Genomic DNA, 10,131 nt, shown 5'->3' on the forward strand with positions numbered 1-10,131 from the left:
TTTTTAAGGTATTTTAGGTGATGGAGGTGACTTCCTCGAATTCCAGGAGCAACAATTACTGTTGCATTGTTTTGGAACTTTGGGGAAAAAAGTCAAAACAACAGCAGTTTTAAAAGGGAGAAGAGCAGACAAAGGAAGCACATGGTGCAGGAGAGAGAGAAAGAAAAAAACTGACATTATCTTTGCTGTTTGAATTCAAGGATCGCTGGACATCGGAGTGCATCAGGGAAAATTAGAAAAGTGAAATTCACAACCGATCTTGGAGGAACTGTTGGGTAAAGTTCACTGCTCAGAAGCAGATAAGTATATTGTTGTTTTAAGTGTGACCTACAGAAAGACAGCAGTAGTGAGTTGAGTAGAGTGGGTTCTTTCTTGATTATATGTTTTTGGAGATACGTCTCTTGATTAAACTTAAAATATAAGCCATAACTATTAATTTAACCTGGGGCAGTGTTTGGAGAGGAATAAGATAGTGTTATTTTCTGGGTCTGTAGATTGTGAAGAAGCAAAAATGGCCATTAGTAGAGTGATATGTGCTTGTTGTCAGATGTGGGAGTTTAAAGAGAGTTTAAGGATTACAGTGGATTATATCTGCCATAAATGCTGTTGGTTGCAAATCTTATCAGATTGATTGGATCGGTAAGAGAGAGAGTTAGAAGCAATGAAGAATTTGCAACTACGACAGTATGTGATGGATGGCAATTATAGGAAGGGGTGAAAGTCTCAGATACAGTCACCTAGATGGGTTAACTCCAGGAAAGGTAAGAGAGGTAGGCAGCTAATGCAGGAGTCTTTTGTGGATATACCCATTTCAAACAGGTATGCTGTTTTGGAGAATGTAGAGGAGGATGGAATCTCAGGGGAACGTAGCACAAACAGCCAAGTTTCTGGTATTGACGGTATTAGGCAAGAACTTTCGAAAGTTGATTGGGGGCAGATGTTCGCAGGTAAAGAGACGACTGGAAAATGGGATGCCTTCAGAAATGAGATAACGAGAATCCAGAGAAAGTATATTCCTGTCAGGGTGAAAGGAAAGGCTGGTAGATATGGGGAATGCTGGATGACTAAAGAAATTGAGGGTTTGGTTAAGGAAAAGAAGGGAGCATATGTCAGGCATAGACAGGATAGATCGAGTGAATCCTTAGAAGAGTATAAAGACAGGAGGAGTATACTTAAGAGGGAAATCAGGAAGGCAAAAAGGGGACATGAGATAGCTTTGACAAATAGAATTAAGGAGAATCCAAAGGTTTTTACAAATATGTAAGGACAAAAGAAAATAGGGCCCCTCAAAGATCAGCCAGGTAGCCTATGTATGAAGCCACAGAAAATGTGGGAGATACTAAATAAGTATTTTGCATCAGTATTTACTGTGGAAAAGGATACAGAAGATATAGACTGTAGGGAAATAGATGGTGACATCTTGCAAAATGTCCAAATTACAGAGGAGGAAGTGCTGAATGTCTTGAAATGCATAAAGGTGGATAAATCCCCAGGGCCTGATCAGGTGCACCCAAGAACTCTGTGGGAAGCTAGGGAAGTGATTGCTGGGCCTCTTGCTGAGATATTTGTATCATCGATAGTCACAGGTGAGATGCGAGAAGACTGGAGGTTGGTCAACGTGGTGCCACTGTTTAAGAAGGGTGGTAAAGACAAGCCAGGGAACTATAAACCAATGAATCTGACGTTGGTAGTGGGCAAGTTGTTGGAGGGAATTCTGAGGGACAGGATGTACATGTATTTGGAAAGACAATGATTGATTATGGATAGTCAACATGGCTTTGTGCATGGGAAAATGCGCCTCACAAACTTGATTGAGTTTTTTGAGGAAGTAACAAAGAGGATTGATGAGGGCAGAGTGGTAGATGTGATCTATATGGACTTCGGTAAGGCGTTCCACAACGTTCCCTATGGGAAATCGATTAGCAAGGTTAGATTTCATGGAATACAGGGAGAACTAACCATTTTGATACAGAACTGGCTCAAAGACAGAAGACAGAGGGTGGTGGTGTAGGGTAGCTTTTCAGACTGGACGCCTGTGACCAGTGGAGTGCCACAAGGATCGGTGCTAGATCCTCTACCTTTTGTCATTTACATAAATGATTTGGATGTGAGCATAAGAGGTATAATTAGTAAGTTTGTAGATGCTACCAAAATTGGAGGTGTAGTGGACAGCAAAGAGGGTTCCCTCAGATTACAACAGGATCTTGACCAGATGGGCCAATTGGCGAGAAGTGGCAGATGGAGTTTAGCTCAGATAAAAGCAAAGTGCTGCATTTTGGGAAAGTAAACCTTAGCAGGACGTATACACCTAATGGTAAGGTCCTAGGGAGTGTTGCTGAACAAACAGACCTTGCAGTGCAGGTTCATAGCTCCTTGAAAGTGGAGTCGCAGGTGGATAGGATAGTGAAAAGGTGTTTGGTATGCTTTCCTTTATTGGTCAGAGTATCGAGTACAGGAGTTGGGAGGTCATGTTGCGGCTGTACAGGACATTGGTTAGGCCACTGTTGGAACATTGCATGCAATTCTGGTCTCCTACCTATCGGAAAAATGTTGTGAAACTTGAAAGGGTTTGGAAAAGATTTACAAGGATATTGCCAGGTTTGGAGGATTTGATTTATGGGGCGAGGCTGAATATGCTGGAGCTGTTTTCCCTGGAGCGTCAGAGGCTGAGGGGTGACCGTATAGAGGTTTACAAAATTATGAGGCGCATGGATAGGGTAAACAGACAAAGTCTTTTCCCTGGGGTTGGGGAGTTCAGAACTAGAGGGCATAAGTTTAGGGTGAGAGGGGAAAGATATAAAAGAGACCTAAGAGGCAACTTTTTCACGCAGAGGGTGGTACATGTATGGAATGAGCTGCCAGAGGAAGCGGTGGAGGCTGGTACAATTGCAACATTTAAGAGGCATTTGGATGGGTATATGAATAGGAAGGGTTTGGAGGGATATGGGCCGGGTACTGGCAGTTGGGACTAGATTGGGTTGGGATATCTGGTCGGCATGGACAGGTTGGACCGAAGGGTCTGTTTCCATGCTGTACATCTCTATGACTATAACTCCCACTGATCTGTCTACATGATCAGATATATCCTCCTGTAACTTAAGACCTCATTCCCGTCAACCACCTGGTCACCAACTTTGTGTCATCGGCAAACTTAGTCATATTCCCACCCACCTCCTCACCACAACCATGACGAAAAATTCTGTATATTATGGGACTTAGCACTGATCCCCATGGAATGCCACTAGGCACTGACTTCCAGTCACACAACATTCTTTGAAAGCCAATTTTGGATCCAACTTGCCAACTTGCTAGAATACTGAATGGACTCTCAAACTCTTAACATTCGCCGGTACTTTTTGTGTTTTTGTTTTTGCTGTTGTTTACCTGTTATTTACTTATCTATGTTACTTAACTCTGTGATTTGCCTGTATTGCTCACAAGACAAAGCTTTTCACTGTGCCTCGGTACACGTGACAATAAATTCAATTCAAGTTACCCTGGATCCCATGTGCTTTCACTTTTTTTAAATCAGTTTCCAATGTGGGACCTTGTTGAAATATATGTAAACTACATCAACTGCATACCCTCATCTACGCACGTGTTCATCTCCTTGAAAAAATTCAGGTGATTCCCAATGACAAAACTATGCAATCTCTCATTAATCCTTGCCTCTCTAAATGAAAATTAATTGAGGAATTGAAAAAAATGAAGAATCTTCTTGAAGTTTCCCTCCTATTGACGTGAGACTCAATGATTTGTAATTCCCTAGTTTATCTCTTAACACCTTTCTCAAAAAGTAAAAATGTGTTAGCTGTCCTCCAGTTCTCTGGCACCTATCACATCCAGAGAAAAATTAAAAGTTTTTGTCAGAGTCCTGATTTCCTGTCTCTGTTCCCACAGGAGCCTGGGATTTAACTGATCTGAACCCAGGGATTTGTCCACTTTTAATCCTGCCATAACCTCCTCACTCCCTGCATCAACCTAATCCTCACAGTTCACCTTCCCAAATTCTGTACCTACATCTCCTCCCCCAAGTTAAAGACAGATCTGAAATACTCAATTAAGACTCTTCTGTGACAATGCTATAGCTTTAAAAGGTGTATTTTGTCCTTTTTTGAAGAGAGGTTTGAAGACAGAGGTACTGAGCTGCCTACTTGAATCCAATAAAGTTGACAAGTTGTGAAGCCTTGGGACTTGAAGCTAGATGTGGAAGCTGTTATTCCTTTAATCTAATTACAGCTAAAAGCTGGGATTGTCTTATTGCTGCTAGAATTGCAGGTGAGACAGCTGTTGTATTGAATTTATCTTTGCCAAAGGTGTGTTTATGGATTGTTACTATATTTGAACAGTTAATTAGTGGTACTTAATGTATCTATTATTTTGTAAAGCATTTTGATATTTATAATTAAGCCATAATGAAAATGTTTATTCAGTCTGTATTTTAAATGTAGTGTAAAAATAAAGTCAAAAATCACATGACACCAAGTTACAGTCCAACAGATTTATTTGAAGCATGTTGGACTATACCCCAGTGTCATGTGACTTTTGACTTTGTCCACCCCAGTCCAACACTGCGTTGGTGATTATTTTCCAGAGTTCGATAGATTCGGGATCAGTTCCTGCGGATTGGAGGGTGGCTAATGTTGTACCACTTTTTAAGAAAGGTGGGAGAGAGAAAGCAGGAAATTATAGACCAGTTAGTCTGACCTCAGTGGTGGAAAAGATGCTGGAGTCTACTATAAAGGATGAAATTACGACACATCTGGATAGTAGTAACAGGATGGGTCAGAGTCAGCATGGATTTATGAAGGGGAAATCATGCTTGACTAATCTTCTGGAATTTTTTGAGGATGTGACTCTGAAGATGGATGAGGGAGATCCAGTAGATGTAGTGTACCTGGACTTTCAGAGAGCTTTTGATAAAGTCCCACATAGGAGGTTAGTTAGCAAAATTAGGGCGCATGGTATTGGGGGCAAAGTACTAACTTGGATTGAAAGTTGGTTGGCTGACAGGAAACAAAGAGTAGTGATAAATGGCTCCATTTCGGAATGGCAGGCAGTGACCAGTGGGGCACCGCAGGGATCAGTGCTGGGACTGCAGCTTTTTACAATATATGTTAATGATATAGAAGATAGTATTAGTAATAACATTAGCAAATTTGCTGATAATACAAAGCTGGGTGGCAGGGTGAAATGTGATGAGGATGTTAGGAGATTACAGGGTGACCTGGACAGGTTAGGTGAGTGGTCATATGCATGGCAGATGCAGTTTAATGTGGATAAATGTATGGTTATCCACTTTGGTGGCAAGAACAGGAAGGCAGATTACTACCTCAATGGAATCAATTTAGGTAAAGGGACTGTACAAAGAGATCTGGGTGTTCTTGTACACCAGTCAATGAAGGTAAGCATGCAGGTACAGCAAGTAGTGAAGAAGGCTAATAGCATGCTGGCCTTCATAACAAGAGGGATTGAGTATAGAAGCAAAGAGGTTCTTCTGCAGCTGTACAGGGCCCTGGTGAGATCACACCTGGAGTACTGTGTGCAGTTCTGGTCTCCAAATTTGAGGAAAGACATTCTGGCTATTGAGGGAGTGCAGCGTAGGTTCACGAGGTCAATTCCTGGAATGGCGGGATTACCTTACACTGAAAGACTGGAGCGACTGGGCTTGTATACCCTTGAGTTTAGAAGACTGAGAGGGGATCTGATTGAGACATATAAGATTATTAAAGGATTGGACACTCTGGAGGCAGGAAACATGTTTCCACTGATGGATGAGTGCCAAACCAGAGGACACAGCTTAAAAATACGGGGTAGACCATTTAGGACAGAGATGAGGAGAAACTTCTTCACCCAGAGAGTGGTGGCTGTGTGGAATGCTCTGCCCCAGAGGGCAGTGGAGGCCCAGTCTCTGGATTCATTTAAGAAAGAGTTGGATAGAGCTCTCAAGGATAGTGGAATCAAGGGTTATGGAGATAAGGCAGGAAGAGGATACTGATTAAGGATGATCAGCCATGATCATATTGAATGGTGGTGCAGGCTTGAAGGGCAGAATGGCCTACTCCTGCATCTATTGTCTATTACCCCCACATCACAAAAATAAAGTGTGTTTGCTTAATGTTGAGAAGTTTGATCAATCAAATCACAACACTTTACGTTTACCTTTAAAAAAGGAAAGAAAAACAGGATCTACACCATCTTCTGAATATATTTTGAGTGGTTTTGGTCCAGTCCATAACAAACTGGAGGTTCTTTTCAGGATCAAAATCACTAATATTCTGGGTTTAGTTTCGCATTGTTGGACTCAAAAGCAGTGAGTGGTGAATGTTGGTCTTTATTATTTTGGGTGTTGAATTTGGTTGGTTTAAACAGGGTATGCCTTATGTAATTATTGTCCTTTCAGTTACTAAGAGTTTCCTTGGTGTATGTGTGTGTGTGTGTGTTGGGGGGTGGAAGAAGTCAAAACAGGAGTTTTACTGAAATTAAGCAAGGCAAAACTTTCGGAATTAGCAAACAAGTTGGAGTTGGGGTTGCCTATGGCTGTAAGGAAAGGGGAGATAATTTGGCAATTGCACAGCATTTATAATTACCAGGAATACCATCAGAATCTTTGGAAATGGCTAAAATTCAATTGCAAATGAAGTAACTTGAATTACAGGCAATGGCAAAAGAAAAAGAATATCCCTGGTGGAACAAAAAATAGAAAAGGCAATGGATCATTTTGTAATATGATTAAAAACAGAGAGGAATAAAGGGAGAGGAACGGAAGCCCCGAACAGAAGAAAGGGACAAAGAAAGAGTTTTTGAATATCAGAGGATGGAACTGAAAACTCAAAGTCAACTTAAAATGTTGAAGCTGGAGATGAACATAAGAACTAGGAGAAGGAGTCAGTTCTCCGGCCCTTCGAGCCTGCTCCACCATTTAATAAGATCATGATTGATCTTTTCGTGGACTCAGATCCACCTACCCACGCTCTCATTGTATCCCTAAGTTCCTTTATTTTTCAAAAAAAATCTACCTTTGCTTTAAAAATGTTTACTTAAGTAGTGTCAATGACTTCACTGGGCAGGAATTCCATAGATTCACAACCCTCAGGGTGAAGACGTTCCTTCTCAATTCAGTCCTAAATCTGCTCCCTCTAATCTTGAAGATATGCCCTCTTATCCTAGCTTCACCTGTCAGTGGAAACATTCTTCTATGTCTATCTGATCTTATATTTTATATGTTCCTGTAAGACCCTCCCTCATTCTTCTGAATTCCAACGAATATAATCCCAATCTACTCAGTCTCTCCTCATAAACCAAACCCCTCAACTCCGAAATCAACCTAGTGAGCCTCCTCTGCACCCCCTCCAGTGCCAGTACATCCTTTCTCAAGTAAGGAGACCAAAACTGCACACAGTACTCCAGATGTGGCCTCACTGGCATCTTGTACAGCTGCAACATAACCTCCCTGCTGTTAAATTCAATCCCTTTAACAATGAAGGACAAAACTCCATTTGCTTCCTAATTACTTGTACCTGTAGACCAACCTTCTGCGATCCATGCACAAGAATACGCAGGTCCCTCTGCATAGCAGCATGCTGCAACCTTTTATCATTCAAGTAATAATCCTTTTTACTGTTACTCCTACCAAAATGGATGACTTCCCATTTATTACCATTGTATTCCATCTGCCAGACCTTTGCCCACTCACTCAAATTATCTATGTTCCTCTGCAGTTTCACAGTCCTCTGCACACTTTGCTCTGCCACTCATCTTAGTACCATCTGCAAACTTTGACATCCTACACATGGTTCTCAACTCCAAATCATCTACATAAATTGTAAGTACAGTAGCGCCTCGACTTATGCACTTAATCCGTTGCGGAACCCAGTTTGCGAACCGAAAAGTTCGCGAACTGAATCAATTTTCCCATTGTTCGGATATTTCCGGGGTCTTTTCTCTATTTTGTCTCTTGGAGGTTGGTGATGCCACAAGAAAACGATCCAGAGATACTTGCTTTTTTCGTTGTTGCAGAATTTTCCCAAAATGGGACATCACATTGTCATTTAAAATGTTCACTGCTCTGTTGGTCACAGCTTTGTTAGGGTGATGCCTCTCAACAAAAGCCTGCACTTCACTCCATTTGCTACAAATGACTTTGATTTGAACACTTGATACATCTTGCCTCTCTTCTTCCTCCTCCCCAGAATGCTCCTGCTGCATAACCTTCACCTGCTCCTGTTGCAATTCAACAAGATCTTCTGTGCTGAGTTCTTGTCTGTGGTCCTCCACCAGCTCTGCCACATCATCCTCATCGACCTCCAAGCCCATATTTTGGCCCAGGGTCACAATCTCATTCACTACATTTACTGATGTGTCCTCCTAAAAACCCTCAAAGTCTCTCTCAGGTACACAATCTGGCCAAAGTTTCCTCCAGGCCGACTGCAATGTACGGAAAGAGACCTCGTTCCATGCCTTATCAATAAGGCTTATGCAGTGGAGGATATTGAAGTGGTCCTTCCAGTACTAACCAAGGGTCAAATCGGTGTCGTTGGTGACCTGGAGACACCTGGCGACAGAGCCTTCGTATATAATTTTTTGAAATTTGCAATGACATTCTGGTCCATGGGTTGGATGAGATGAACTGAATGAGATCACCGGGGTCCGAGAGCTTTTGCGTTCAAAGCGTGTGTGGAAAAGCAGAACAATGACAATGAAACCACGGGCTTTCTGCGTTCGTACCTTGAATTTCATATGTACTTTGAAGCAAAATTTTAACTTACAATCCTGTTCGTAAACCAATTTGTTCGTGAACGGAGTCATTCGTATGTCGAGGCGCTACTGTAATTGTGGTCCCAACACCAATCACCGAGTGCCAGAATAGCATTCATTTATCCCCACTCTTTACTTCATGTTCGTCAACCAATCACCTATCCATGCTAATACTTTACCCCTAACACCATGCATCCTTATCGTATGCAGCAGCCTCATGTGCAGCACCTTGTTCAAAGGCCTTTTGGAAATCTAGGTGAACCACACCCACTGGGTCTCCGTTGGCAACCTTGCTTGAAATGTCTTCATAAAATTCCAAAAATATTGTGAGGCATGACCTGCCCTTCATGAACCCATGCTATGTATGTACAATGGGGCAATTTCATTCGAGATGCCCTGCTGTTTCTTCCTTGATAATAGACTCAAGCATCGTCCCCACTACAGAGGTTAACTGGTCTATAACTCCCCATTTTTTGTCTACTTCATTTTTTAATCAGCACCGTCACATTTGCTATTTTCCAATGTGCTAGGACTAACCCAGAGTCCAGTGAATTTTGGAAATTATCACCAGTCCACCTGCTATTTCTCCTGCCATCTCTTTTAGTACCCTGGGATGCATTCCATCAGGACCAGGAGACTTATTTATCCTTAGCTCCATTAGCTTACCCAACACTATCTCTTCTGTAATCATAATTGTTGAGGTCCTCACCTATCTTCGTCTCTTAGTATCCTCCACTGTGAAGATGCAATGTACCTGTCCCATGCCTCAGCCATTTCATCCAATCCCTTAACTAACTACCCTTTCTCATCCTCTAAAGGATCAACATTTACTTTAGCCATTCTTCTTCATTTTATATATTTATAGAAACTTTTGCTTTCTTTATATTCTGTGGTGGTTTTTTTCTGATACTCTATCTATATACTTTTCTTTATAGCTCTTTTTGTGGCTTTCTGTTTACCTTTAAAGTTTTCCCAATCTTCTAGATTCCTGCTGTTTTTGGCCACTTTGTAACTTTCTCTTTCACTTTGATAGCCTGCCTTATTTCCTTAGGCACCCCCTGGCAGATTACCCCTCCTCTTACAGTCCTTCCTTCTCACCGGAATATACTTTTGCTGAGTACTTTGAAAAATGTTTTTGAAGGTCCTCCGCTGCTCATCAACTGTTGCACCAAAGTCTTGTTTCTAGTCTACTTTAGCCAGGGCCTCCCTCATTCTAACATAGTCCCCCTTATTCAAGCACAGGACCCTGGTATTGAATTTTATCTTCACACTATCCAGTTGTATTTTAAATTCAACCAATCTATGACACTCCTTCCAAGGATCCCTGACTATGAGGTCAGTAATTATTCCTGTCTCACTACACAGGACCAGATC

The sequence above is a fragment of the Chiloscyllium punctatum genome, chromosome 24 (genome assembly GCF_047496795.1).
Source record: "Chiloscyllium punctatum isolate Juve2018m chromosome 24, sChiPun1.3, whole genome shotgun sequence".
Classification (NCBI taxonomy): domain Eukaryota; kingdom Metazoa; phylum Chordata; class Chondrichthyes; order Orectolobiformes; family Hemiscylliidae; genus Chiloscyllium; species Chiloscyllium punctatum.